The sequence below is a fragment of the Bos mutus genome, chromosome 12, assembly GCF_027580195.1.
Source record: "Bos mutus isolate GX-2022 chromosome 12, NWIPB_WYAK_1.1, whole genome shotgun sequence".
In the NCBI taxonomy this organism is placed as follows: Eukaryota; Metazoa; Chordata; class Mammalia; order Artiodactyla; family Bovidae; genus Bos; species Bos mutus.
In genome coordinates this window covers 82,730,812-82,744,630 of record NC_091628.1, presented here as the reverse complement: position 1 = coordinate 82,744,630, position 13,819 = coordinate 82,730,812, and the positions used below count along the sequence as shown (strand labels likewise).

At 42.1% G+C, this 13,819-nt stretch overlaps 1 protein-coding gene across 5 annotated transcripts in view; it reads left to right on the top strand.

Moving 5' to 3' along the window:
• MBNL2 (muscleblind like splicing regulator 2) overlaps positions 1–13,819 on the top strand; it is a 161,734-nt gene that overhangs the window by 144,487 nt on the left and 3,428 nt on the right. The window lies entirely within an intron of this gene.

The window sequence follows — 13,819 nt, the reverse complement described above, 5'->3', positions numbered from 1 at the left end:
AGTATTTTTTCCCATTCACCACACTGTCTTCCTGAGAACGTGCTTTAAATGATCATTAAAGGGCCCCCAGTGGGTTTCCCTGATGGCTCAGTGGGTAAAAAGAATCTGCCTGCAATGCAGTAGACACAGGAGACGAGTTCGATACCTGCGTCAGGAAGATCCCTGGAGAAGGAAATGGCAACTCACTCTGGTGTTCTTGCCTGAAAAATTCCTCGCACAGAGGGGCCTAGCAGGCTCTAGTCCATGGGGTCGCAAAGGATTGGACACAACTGAGGGACTAAGCACACACAAAAGGGCCCCCAAGTACTACAGAGCATGCAGACAGCGCAGAGATGACCCAGGCATCTCCATTGTGCTAAGCTTTTGTATGAAGTATTCTCATTAAAACCCCCAAATGGCTCTGGAAGGGAGTATTCTTATCCCCAGTATATAGATAAAGAAACTGCAGTTTTGAGAAGCTGAAAAGCGTATTCAGGATCATCTCTTAAGTGGCAAAACCAGATATACAACCTTCCGTAAGCTCCTAAGCTTCCATTTTAAAATGAGGAAAAGGACCCGGAATGGTGAAGTGACTCATTCAAGGTTACATAAGGGATTGCAAACTGAGAACCCCGGACTTAGTCCTCTCTCTGTCCCTCAAACCACAATCCAGCATAAATATGCTACCTGTACCTTTTTTTGAACAATCAATAGATTTGCTTCCTCCTTAAAATTTAGAAAGGTTTTGGAGGAATTAAAAACATTAAAGTCGATTCCTTCTATTTCTCCAAATATCATCTCCAGTAGTAATTTCATAACTTTTCCATTAGTCGTTCTTTCAGTATTTGTCATTGTTATCCCAAAATATTTGAAAGGACCAGAGAACCACTTTAATTATGAAGATTCGAGAGGAAAGGAATTGCTTGAGTCAGTTCCAATTGTTCATCTTCTTTTCTTTTCTTTGCTCTTCTCTGACCCCTGTAATGTGAAGGTTGTTCTTGAACAAGGAAAGAAGTTAAAATAGGGTAGTCCAAGTAGTTTGTGAAGAATGAGAAGAATACTCCATTGTACTCCTTTGCCTTGGAAAACTGTGTTTAAGAATTGCTTTCTTTTTTTATTTCACACAAGTTCATAATCTGAGTTCTCTTATTTTTACTACTATGTATGGGGACCTGTATCAGAACAGGTGAAGGTTTAAAAGTTGAAGAATGATGTTTATTAGACAAGACTGGGTGTGGAGAATTGTCCATAAAGAGTAGTCTGTTCTGAGCACAGTAATCTAAGAAATGTAAGTACATGCTCTACCTTGTCTAAAGGGTTATATTCAGGCTTTTTGGCTTAGCCTAAGAAACGACCTGATGGCTCAGAGGGTAAAGAGTCTGCCTGCAATGCCGGAGACCTGGGCTCAATCCCTGGGCCCGATCCCTGGGTCGGGAAGATCCCCTGGAGAAGAAAGTGGCAATCCACTCCAGTCTTCTTGCCTGGAGAATCCCATGGACAGAGGGGCCTGGCGGGCTGTGACAGTCCACGGGGTCACAAAGAGTCAGACGCGACTGAGTGGCTGCATTATTTATTATTAAGAAACTACAATAGGTCAAATATTACCAAATGATAACAGAGCATTATGTGCTGGCTACCACCAAGCACTTGTTAATTACACGAGGCTCACAGCGATTTCTGTTAGGGACAACGCTTGATTCCCATTACAGAGATGAGGCGTGCTGAGAATAAAATATGTGGAAGCACTTACCCATGGTCATACACCTGTCAGGTCCAGGAACGGGGTTTGAACTGGATTTAAATTTAGAGAGTTTAAAGAGTGCCTGTCATGGGATGTAACTTTCTGTTGCAGTAGACACTGATCATTGTATGCACTGGATATTGATGCTTTTATAATAAAATATTTTAGTTTGAAAAATGATTAATATGAATGACAGTCAAGACTTCCATGAACAACAAAGAAATTCAGCCTCTATTTAGTTGTCAGTGACAAGTCGAGATATACATACACAATAAGGGAAGTGTATTTGACATTTAGAAAACCTTAATCTCATCAAAATCAAGTTTATTATCAACACGTATGGAGTGTCATACAGACCATGTAATGTTTAAATGCACAAAATTATTATTTGAAGGCCTATTTAAATAGAAGCTGAAACCAAATTTTATTTAGGATTATGAATCTTAAATAGACAACGGAAGAAAGCCAAGGTGTATCAACAACCAGTGTTACGAATCAGACACTTTATATACATTATTTACTTTAATACTCAATAGAGCTCTGTGAAGTGTCTTATCCGTTTCTCAGAGGGGAGAAAACTTAAAAGAATAATTTGCTTAACATTCAAGCAGGTTGAAAATGGCTGAACAATTTGAGAACTCAGGTTAGCCAACCTCCATATCCTGTTCTCTTGTGTCTGCATTTTATTTGCTTTAGATGAGAGCTTATGGTCGATGTAGAATTGGGATGAAGTTCTTTACATGGTTTCCTTAAAAACTGCTAACTAAAGAATCCACCTGCCAATGCAGGAGACGCGGGTTCAATCCCTGAGTCAGGAAGATCCCCTGGAGGAGGAAATGGCAGCCCACTCCAGTATTCTTGCCTGGGAAATCCCGTGGACAGAGGAGCCTGACGGGCTACAGTCCATAGTGTCGCAAACAGCCAGGCACAACCGAGCATGCACTATCTATGCTTAGTTTAACTATCGGTTTACAAAGTTTTAACCGTTTAAGAGGAAAGTTCCCGTAGAAGCAAGCCTTTTAAATCTCAGTTCAAGATATGGTTTGAAAATGTGAGTTGATGAGATCGACAAGGAAATTCAAATTTCAGTCCAGTAAACACAACTTAGCAAGCAGATGAATGAAGACAACTCACTGTTCTCAATGTGGTGAACTGGCAAGAAACTTCTGTAAAAAGAGTCAACCAGGAGGAGTCCTTTCATCCAAGGCTTTCTCTCTCTTTTTTTTAAACAGCAATAATTTTAAAAGAGAGATACTGCTTTTCTCCACTGTTTCCACGAAGCCTTACCTTCGCATAAATCTCAGATTAAACAAACATCTTTTTTTTAAACAGCAATAATTTTAAAAGAGAGATACTTCTTTTCTCCACTGTTTCCACGAAGCCTTACCTTCGCATAAATCTCAGATTAAAAAAACCTAAGAATGGGTTTTGGGCAGCCTGGAGGGGCAACTATTGAAGGAGTGACTCGAGGTTAATTTGTTGTTGTTTGTTGTTTAGTCACTAAGCCGTGTCCGACTCTTCCCAACCCCATGGACTGTAGCCCGCCAGGCCGCTCTGTCATGGGATTTCCCACGCGGGAATACTGGGGTGGGTTGTCGTTTCCTCCAGGGAGTGTTCCTGACTCAGGGGTCGAACCTGCATTGGCAGGCAGATGCTTTACCACTGAGCCACCAAGGAAGCCCAGAGGTTAATTTAGTTGTAGGTAAAAGTCATAGAGCTAAATTTCAAAGTGAGCCAAGGAATTTATGATGATTCAAATTTCATTTTTGAAACCCAAAATGGGGAGAATAAAAAGAAAGGTGGGAGGGAAGGAAGGAAGAAGGGGTTAAGTATTGGCAAGAAAGGGGAACGGGGAGTTAGTGTTTGATGGGTACCGAGTTTCAGTTTGGAGTGATGGGAAGTTCTGGAGATAGATGGTGGTGAGATGCTCAATAGTGTGAGTGTACTTAATGCCACTGAACTATATACTTTAAAATGGTTAAAACGGCACATTTTACACTCTGCCTGTTTTACCATAGTATTTTTAATTGGACAAAGGATCTGAATAGACATTTCTCCAAAGAAGAAAGAATTAGGATTGGAAAGAGAGATACCTAATTATACTTAGGTTTTTGTTTTATTAAATCCTTACTCTTTGCATATGAAAACTTCGTTCTCGTTGCTGAGTTTTCCTGTAAGAGTTCTGTTTCCATGAAACAGGTAACTGAGTGCAAATGCACTCGGCTCTTCCTCAGTGAACCACCCATGTTAGAAGCTGGGTCTGCTCTGAGGCTGTAACAGAGCCCACTGTTAACTCAGTGCCACGCATCCTCATGTTTTCCTCAACAGATGTTTATAAAGAGCCCAGTCTGTGTCGTGTGAAATTCAGAACTCTGGGAACATAGCAATAAACAAGTCTCTGTTCTCATGGCTTTTAGCACTGTTAAGTACACAGTGACGATCGAAGTAATTATCATATCATAAGAATCATCCCCAAAAGTAGAGATGCTGAAAGGATGGGCCTAACCACTGAGCTTTGAGGGAAGATGGTTAGTAGTAAAAAAATGAGAGCGAATGTAACTTGCTGGCTTGCTACCTTTTCTTTCTTTGGCTTCCATTTTGCCATCGTTTATACGAGGATATTTGGGACACTATCTGAGGAGTTATTAGAGAGGACAGATGGCCACCTGGTTAACCTCACACCACGCTTCAGAGGTGCCACTGTGGTATAAGCAGAGTGAGAAACAGGCCCAGAAGGGCCACAGAGCTGGTTGATGGCACAAACAAGCCTCCTCAATTTCCACTCCTGGACCCTCTTTGACTTTTCCTTTGCATCATTGTTTTACACCCATTGGGTGGTTTTGTTCCTCTCTCTCTCTCTCTCTCTCTCTCTCTCTGACACACATACTCAAACACACAGGCCAAGAACTAAAAAGGAAGAAAGCGAAACGAGGCTGATTTTTCTGGAAATTTTGTTGGATGGCGGTGTCATCCGACCAGTTCAAGAAATGTGTGAGATGATTACAGTAGACGAAGACAGACTGTGTCCTGGACCTAACATTCGTCTCAGCCTTCTTTTTTACTGAATCCCAGCGTTTGGTTTCTTTTTCTGCCTTTCATGTCTTAAAAGCCAGTTCTTAGCAGGCTGAATTATACATTCTGCTACACTCTTAAGATGAATACTTCGGCCAAAATGTGCCCAGGATTCTAAGTCCAACATAATGTAGTGGATACAAAAGCAGGGCATTGAGCAGGACTGGGGATTCGATGTTGAATCCAATGGGATCTTGTTTGTGATTTTTCTTGGCCCGATTCTTTGGTGTATTACTGGGAGCAAAACCCCATATTGAAAAGAACAGGTTTAAATGAATGCTTTTGAAATTTCTTTTCAGTTGCTGCATAAACTGGTTTTTAAAGATATAAAAAAAGTTTTCTTGGATTCTACCTTCATGTCCAGAGGTCACCTTCACTGAAATAGCCTCAGATGTGGGCAGCCTGACTAATCTCAGATAGCCTTGTTTCCTCCACATCTCAAAGCACATATTCTAAATATAATATTCTTAGAAAAATATTTTATATCATAAATATTTTATAGTAAATTTATCTCATAATATTTTCTATAATATTTTAGAATATTTTTTAAAAGTGCAACATAACTACTATATATTATTTCTTGATATAGTAGAGGAATTTAGCCTTCCTTAATATGCAGACAGCCCTTAATCTTTAAAATGTTTGTTCAGAATTTCTTTTGCCACCTGGTTTGGAACTCAAGTAATTTTCCTGTAGAGACAGGGAAGGACTCGATGGTTAAGTCTCCAGGCTGGCTGACAGTAGTTTATCTCACTCATGACATTTCTCAAGGATAATACTGTGCTAACAGCATGGAAGAGGCCAAATACCATGTTATGGATGTTTCCACGTCTTCAGGATTCAGGAAAGATGCCAAAAGCATATGCTTAGCCAAAACTTCCAGACAGTGTGTGATAGTAAAATCCTTCACCTTCACCAGCTGAGGATAGGAGAACCATAATCCATGGTTCAACTGTTGGGTGATTGGAATGTTCACTGGGGAAGGCGTCTGGAGTAGGAATGGGATATACCACATGGAGCCAAGATTTCCAGGAGACCAATAGGAAGATGAAAGCTGGAACCTGGTCCTGGGAGGCCCCAGAAGCATTCAGAGCACCCTCTTTATTTGACCTGGGTGCTATATTTGGTTTGATGATTACTTTTTTCCTGGCTTTCGTGTGGCCCTTCCAGTCTAGCATTTTGTTTTATTTTGACCTTCTCTGGCAGACACGGTCTTACAGCCCCTCTCTTCCTGAACGAGCACAGACCATTCTTGGATGTGATCTTCTTTTCAGCACTTCTGTAGCATCAGGGGAAGCGCATGGAGTAAAAAGCCTCCTCTCGGGCGCTTTCCCCTTCTTACTCCTATATATCACTCTGGAGAAAAAAGTCACCTTTGGGTAACATATGGATTTCCAGATGATCTGAGGTGTAGATTCCCATCCCCCCATGAAAGCGACAGAAGTGGTCCTCAGAATTCCCTCAGCTGGGTCTGGGGTGGAGGAGGGGATCCTGTATTTCAGTCATCACTGAATTACAAGAGCCTGGGTTTTTCCAGGCAACATGGACTCATGCAAGGAGTAGAATCTTACTCAAGTCAAGAATTTCCATATATGTACTGTATCTAGATAATACCAGTTGTCAGTGTGGACCCTGGTCAGTCGTCTTCATAAGGCCAGTGTTACTACCTTTTATGGAGAAACTCAAATAGTAATATTTTAAATGATTGTTAGAAAGTATAGCTGAAAAATCTTTTTGTTCAAATATCATAGAGTAGAAAATACCAGACAGTCGTGAGTCATCAACAAAATGATACGTCGTTGAAAAGAGAGGAATTAGAGTTTGTGATGTAAACTTTATATTAATGACAGAGGACAAAGCAAGAATCCTGACTAAACTGTTCTTTAAGTTCTGCTAAATATTGTGGGGCTTTCAACCAACCTCAGGTTGCTCGTCTCAAGAGTGAAACTGGTTGTCATGTTTGAGAGTTTTCTCCCACAAGCCCAGTCTATGCCTTTTCTGTATAAATAAAGATCTATTTGGAAGACAGTATCGCAGGAAACACTGTCCCCCACCAACCCAGGACAACATTCCCCTCAAATAATGAACTTGTCAGGTTTTCAAAGTGTCTTTTCATATACCACTCATTCTCTTTGAACATTGTATACACTTAAAGTTTACAAATAGTCATGAAATAGGTCAGCATTCTTGAAAGTGTTCATTCACGAACATGTATCATGAGAATTACTCTGATGACATAGGCCCATCAAGAGACCAAAGGCATTTGCTTTTGGCTTCAGTAATTCATAGTTCGGTCATCCATCATAACCCACTCTACGATTAGATACAGAGTTCTTTGGCCACCAAAAATGTACAGATGTCTGTCTGCTTTTGTACAGTTTGCTTCAACCAAAACACAAAAGTTTCACCTCTCAGACAAAACCAGGGAAATTTCAGGCAGTGGAGAATGCCATGAAGAAGACGTGTGGAGGGCTAGGGGGAAGCTGGAGAGCATATTAGACAGTGCAGGGCCTGCGGTGGGGGAGGCCCGGGCAGAGCAGCAAGGAGGAGCAGGAGTGACCGAACAGCAAAACCGAGAATAAAGACAAAGATACTGGATGGTGAACAACAGGCAGGCCTCCTTAGCTTGGCAAGATTTTTAGGAAATTCCATTCAGTTTTCTGTCTTTAGCTTAATAATAAGTTTTGTTTAAGGAGACAGTGAAACATCCCTTTCTTTAATTACTTTCTGAGGAAAGCAGGGCCTTGTAACCATGGGAAAGGGCTTCCCTGGTGGCTCAATGGTAAAGAATCTGGCTGCCAAGGCCAGAGACGTGGGTTCAGTCCTTGGGTCAGGAAGATCGCCTGGAGAAGGACATGGCAGCCCACTCCAGTATTCTTGCCAGGAAATTCAATGGACAGAGGAGGCTGGTGGGCTGCCGTCCATGGGGTCACTAAAGAGTCAGACACAACTTAGCCACTAAACAATGCCATGCCTGGAAAAGACTTCTAAGAACTCTCCCAGGTCTAGAATTTTGTCCTCAGGAGGCATTTTTGTTTAGCTGCTGTATTTCCGTCCTCTGAGTGATTCTGCCCCAGCTTGGAATATCTGTCCTTTTATCTAGAGAGAACACAGCTTGAGTGGATGGGGATGGATGTTTCCTTTTCTTGGACATTCTTAAATTCTTAGCTTCTCTGAAAGAGTAAGAGGTATAGATTGTCCAAGGGGTTCTTTTCCTACATCCATTGTTACCTATCACTAGTGAGGGGTCTGTTGGTCTTCCGTCGATGCCAACATTGTGGCATTATGTCCTCGGTAAATTCTTATTTGTTCAGCCATCTATGCAACTGGGAGTTAAGAAGTACATGCTTTGCAGCCAGCCCCACTAGGAATCTGGAGAGGAATGAGCCCCTGACCCTGACCTTATGAAACCTGATTGTGGACCTAGTTTGTGCAACACCCCTGGTTAGGAGTGTCCACTTGAGCTCTTATGCTTGTGGTATCCAGATCCATTGGGATCCCTTTAGATTTCAGTAAGGCCACACAAATATTCGATAAGGTATATGTTATCTGCCTCTCCAGACTCAACATTACAAAGATCATATTGAATGTTTAATTAAAACATTCATTAGTCCTCTTTTCTAATTGTTTCTCATGGTTTGGGTCCCTTGAAACAGTTGGTCTTTTCACTGAAATGTTTATTCCTATCATTTAAGCCAAGCAGTAAGAGCTCAGTAAGTTATTACTGAACTTAATATTGAGCTAACATTTTAAAGGATAACTCATCTGACATCTCTGAATGTCTGCCATGAACTCATTTACATAAGAAGTGTGAACACGTCTAGAAGTCTTCTGGAAGCCTACAGTTTCCAAAATTATTTATATGTACATTTCCAAAATTATTTATATGTACATTTCCTGGAGATCAACCACAAGGTAGAAAACTCAGAATGTATTAATACTGGACGCCTCGGAAGCACTGAGGAGAGTATATGTTGAACCCTCTTGCGTAAGTGCTAGTTGGTTCAGCTGTTGCAATCGTGCTGGCCCTGCATTCAGGGTCAGTGTTTCAGCCTCTGCACAGACTGTTTTGCTTTCCACTGAGTGCATTTCTCACTCTGGTCAGCTCTTTTTCAAGCGCACACCAAAGGTAGGGGCCCAAGAGGGACTCAGTCTGAATCCAGCATCATCTTGGGAAAGAAGAGGCAACGTGTATACTTGATGTCTGGTGAATCAGTCAAGGGAGAGGCAGTCATTTCTTCTTAGGTAGAGGGTGCCAGTTGGTCAATTACCCAGCTCCTTTGGGTGAAAGAAAACTGTCTGAAAGTTGCAAGATTAACTCCCTGTCAGACCTGCTGTCTGGATCCCGCTGACCATCACCACTGCCACCTCCCTGCATGTTGCCTGCAGCCTTGGCTGCTGTCCAGCTCAGGAAGCTAGCAATCCAGGATTAGCAGATATCTCTTGCGAAAAAGGAAGGCTCAGGCTTTCCTCGTGGCCCAGTGGTTGGGAATCTGCCTTCCGATGCAGGGGACACAGGTTCGATCCCTGGTCCGGGAGGATCCCACATGCCTCGGGGCAACTAAGCCCTCCTGCCCTAGAGCCTGTGCTCCTCAACAAGAGAAGCTGCTGCGATAAGAAGCCCAAGTACCACAATCAGAAAGTAGCCCCCACTCACCCAAGCTAGAGAAAGCCCACATGCAGCAACGAAGACCCCGTGGGGCCAAAAATTATTAAAAGAAAGTAAGGAAGGCTCAAGGAAAACACAGACTGGCAGCTCATAGCTGAATTCAGCCCAAAGATACAGCTAACCCACACAGAGTTGTTTTCTAGTGTGGACCAGTGGCTGAATTTCTAGCTGCTTCTGGCAAATGGAAAGGTCAGGCCATCTAGAGTTCAGGTTTCTGCAAGTGACAGTTGGCTGGAGCTGAGTAGCTGCCGCTCCATTCCTTCTAGGCAGGCGCCCTTCCATCTGCTACACTTCCCACCTGACCTGCCCACTTATGCACACTTCCTGCCTGGCCCCCGTAGGCTGAGTCTTCAGGCAGTGCCCAACCCAGTCCTCTTTGCAATGAGCTTGATTGCCGTTACACTGGGGCTTCCCAGATGGCTCAGATGGTAAAGAACCCACCTGCAGTGCAGGAGGCCTGGGTTCAATCCCTGGGTCCGGAGAATCTCCTGGAGAAGGGAATGGCAACCCACTCCAGTATTCTTGCTTGGAGAATCCAATGGACGGAGGAGCCATTACACTACAAGTCAATGGTAGGCACTTCACTGGGGATGCAGAGTTATTAAATGGCTCCTCATAACACATTTGGTGGGAAAACAACCCATCTGATGTTCTTTGGATCCATTCATATTTTGTCCTCAATAAATAAAAATGAGACTAATTGTGTACTGGGCTCATATAGGAATAATTTAAGGATGTGGATTAAGCCAAATCATGATGTTCTTAAATCTGACCAGAGGAGATGCTCATTGCTGCAGCCAACTGATAGCTTTGCCTTGCAGACAGTCTTGTTACAACTAGGGGTTCCACTGAAGATTTAGGAATGCAGTCATGATTTGAGATCATGTGTCTTTGTATTAAAAAATAGAATCACTGATTTTGTGAACATCAGCTATTCTCATTCTTGTGTGTCCTCCTTTTAGTGGAAAAAAGAAATTGAAAATAATACTTTCAGTTCAAGACTTTGACCATGAAAGATTAGCTAAAATCTTATTTTAATAATCTAATCCCCTTCTTCATCATGATTCTGTTATAGAAAATAATACTTATTTGAGGGTCTAGTCTGTCAGAGAGATGGAGAGATTTGTTCAATATGAAGTGAAGTCGCTCAGTCTTGTCCGACTCTTTGCGACCCCATGGACTGTAGCCTATCAGGCTCCTCCGTCCATGGGATTCTCCAGGCAAGAGTACTTGGAAATAGTACCTGGAAAGGCAAGTACCAAGAAGGTTGTTATTTCTTTCTCCAGGGATCTTCCCGACCCAGGGATCGAACCCAGGTCTCCCGCATTGTAGGCAGACGCTTTTACCATCTGATTTGATTCCTTTTTCCTATCATGTAGCTTGCCAGGGATCCTTGGAAGCTGGAGCAGTGGGACTCTGATAGGGTAGGGGCTCCAATTACATAAGCAGACATGTTTGCAGCATCTGTCCAGAGGAGGCCTAGGGTAGGATGTGGTTGACCACCCAGACGAGGAAGACCTGGTGGGGTTAGGGACGTCCAGCAGCTCACAAGTCCATCAGCAACTTCTATGCATCTGGTTCCTGTAGACTAGTCACTCCTGCCTCCCATCCAGCATTCCAGGCTCTGTCCACTCCAGACCCCACCCCTTGGTCTCACCTCTCCCTGGTTCCCAAACTCCCAGCGGGTTCTGAGCATCTCCTCTGGCACCATCAGGGATAAGACCTGCTCCTTGGAATTACTGCTTCTCCTGGTCCCACTGCAGACTGTCACTCTACCCTGGAGGGGACTCCCATGCCAGGGAGCAGGGTGAGCTAACATGTCTAAGCTCGTGCTGGTTTGCACAAGAAGGTGGTGCATCACCAAGCCAGCTAACACGCTCATGCTGCCTCTCCTGTGTCTGCCGAACAGTGACCTAACTCTTCAGACTCTGATAGGAGTTTCTCAGGACCTCCTGGAAAATCAGGGGAGTACCTGTTAAAATGAAAACCAAGACAACAAGGATGCTTCAGGGAGGGGACTTTTAGGAGACCCAGCATGGTAGCTATTTCTCTGACTTACACAAATGTTGGCAGACCCCAGGGGAGTTTGCGACTGCCTTTTCCAAAAAAAGTCTGAGCCTTGGTGCCTGGAGGTTGAGGAAGGAACTTTGGGTATCAGCCTCGGGTTTGACAAGTGCAGGGCAGGAAGGACGCCACTGACAGCCGGTCTGTGCAGGTCACTTTCAAGAACTGTGGTTTAATTAACCTTTTTTTTTTTTTTAATGGATTAGGATTAGGGCTTGTCAATATGGGATTCAGAACCAATGTTCCCAGGACCACATAAAGGCCTGCTCTTTTAGGAATATATGCTTTGTACCTAGATATATTGAAATACTCAGGCACCTCCAGAAGCTTTCAGTCCTCTTGGCTATTGAAATGACAATGGAGGCTCAAGTTTTCATGTATCGAACATAGTTTATATGTTCGTATAGAATTGGTGTGAAGACGCTCCAAGGAGAGACAGCAGAAAAAACACACAAAATTCCCTATTGATCCTATTTTTAAATTAACGGGTTTTTTGGTGTGAATTTTAAATACAATCTAAGGAAAAGCCATATGAAAAACTAGACAGAAGAGGCCTCTTGCCCTCAAAACAGCTCCTCCACACCCTTCCTACTTGGCCCTCCGCTTCCCACCAGAGGTCTCTTCCTGGTGGAGACTGTCCTCCCCTCCCTGTGGGTCCTGAGACCTCTAATGTCATGCGCCTTCTAATATCAGAAGCAGTGATCAGACATTCAGGAGTTCATAAGAGGCTCTCAGCTGGCAACTGGCCCTCATCTGGATTCCTGAATGTATTTCACCCCAACTGTACCAAGCTATATTTCTCAGAAAAGAAATTTAATAATCCAATGGTATTTTTTTAGAAAAAGGCTACCACCAAAAAAATGAAACACTCAAAGCTTTCCTTCCTTCCAAGATCAAATCTCTTAAGCTTCTTGAAACTCACAGCTGCTAGGGGCATAATTCATTTTTTAATACCACACATACGGTCCTCAAACTAGCCCAAGACTTAGACCAGGCTATGGTCAGAGTTTTCTGGCCAAGATGCCAGGAAGCACAGCTTAGAGGTCAGTAGTGCCTGATAAAGACACTTAATTTATGTGTCTTTATCCACATAATGGATCGTGTATAGGCTGGGGCAGAGGGGAACAGCAGTCTGGGTGAGCCCAGTTTCAAGGTTGCCTTCTGGTTCAGTTAGACCTGGGTGGTTTGACACATCTTCTATAATTATAGATTTGCCCATTCCTGGGCTCTCTGTTAGATACTTTTTCTTTCCAGGTGGTTAGGAATTTCCATTCTATATGGCATTTTCATTTCAGTTAATAAGCAAGGATGTGAATACATTCTAAAACATATATTATTCTATTTTAATGTAAGAAACTGAACATTTGTTTTCCATGAATATTTTAGAGAGACTTTGCTAAAGTAAAATGAAAGAGAAAAAAACAGGACATGATCTCATGTCCTAGGGCACGTTCTTATTTGGAAACCTTACAGACAGGATGGAAGCTAAGGGATAAAATAGACTAATTCCTATCTAATACTCAAATATCTAAATCTAAAAATGAAGTTATAACCATCTGAAGAATTTGAATATTGGCTATAGGCAATGACTATTCAAAGATATTATGATAATATTTACATATAAATCATATTATTTTTATTCATGTATGAGTACGTGAGATATTTTTTCACAATTTTAAATTCCTAGAACTTTTTGAAAAACAAAAAAATGGTCTTATCCAAAGTTTTAAGTTTTCATTTAGTATAAGTATTTAACATACACAAATTCTTCCTCTATTTTTATCAGTTCTATACATATCTTATAGTCTCATAAAATAAATCTGATACTTATTTCATGGGAGAAATTATTTAAATGTATGCACTAAAACTGTTTATATTAACTGCAGAAATACCCACTTAAAGTGAAAAAATCCGTGTTATAAATTCTAACATAATGGGGTAAGAAAGTATAGAAATAAGGCTTTTATTGGGGATTGGATCCAGTGTGTAGGAACAGTGACTGACCTTGACCATGAAGAATTTTTACTGGTTAGGTCATAAACAGAGACTCTTGGCTTTTTAATAAATAAACATTTTGTTTATCAATTGCACAAAGTTTGGTCAAAGCATTGTACAAAAAAATAAATATTTTTATTAAAATGTGTCAAAAGCCTGGCTTTTAAGCTTGACACTTAGTTGAGTGGGTCACACAGGACAAGCTCCCTGTCCTTTGCGAAGTTATAGAGTTAGAAATGGACTTAGATCAAACTCCAAGAACCATGGTTTGCATCTGTGCTTTAGGAATTATTGACTGT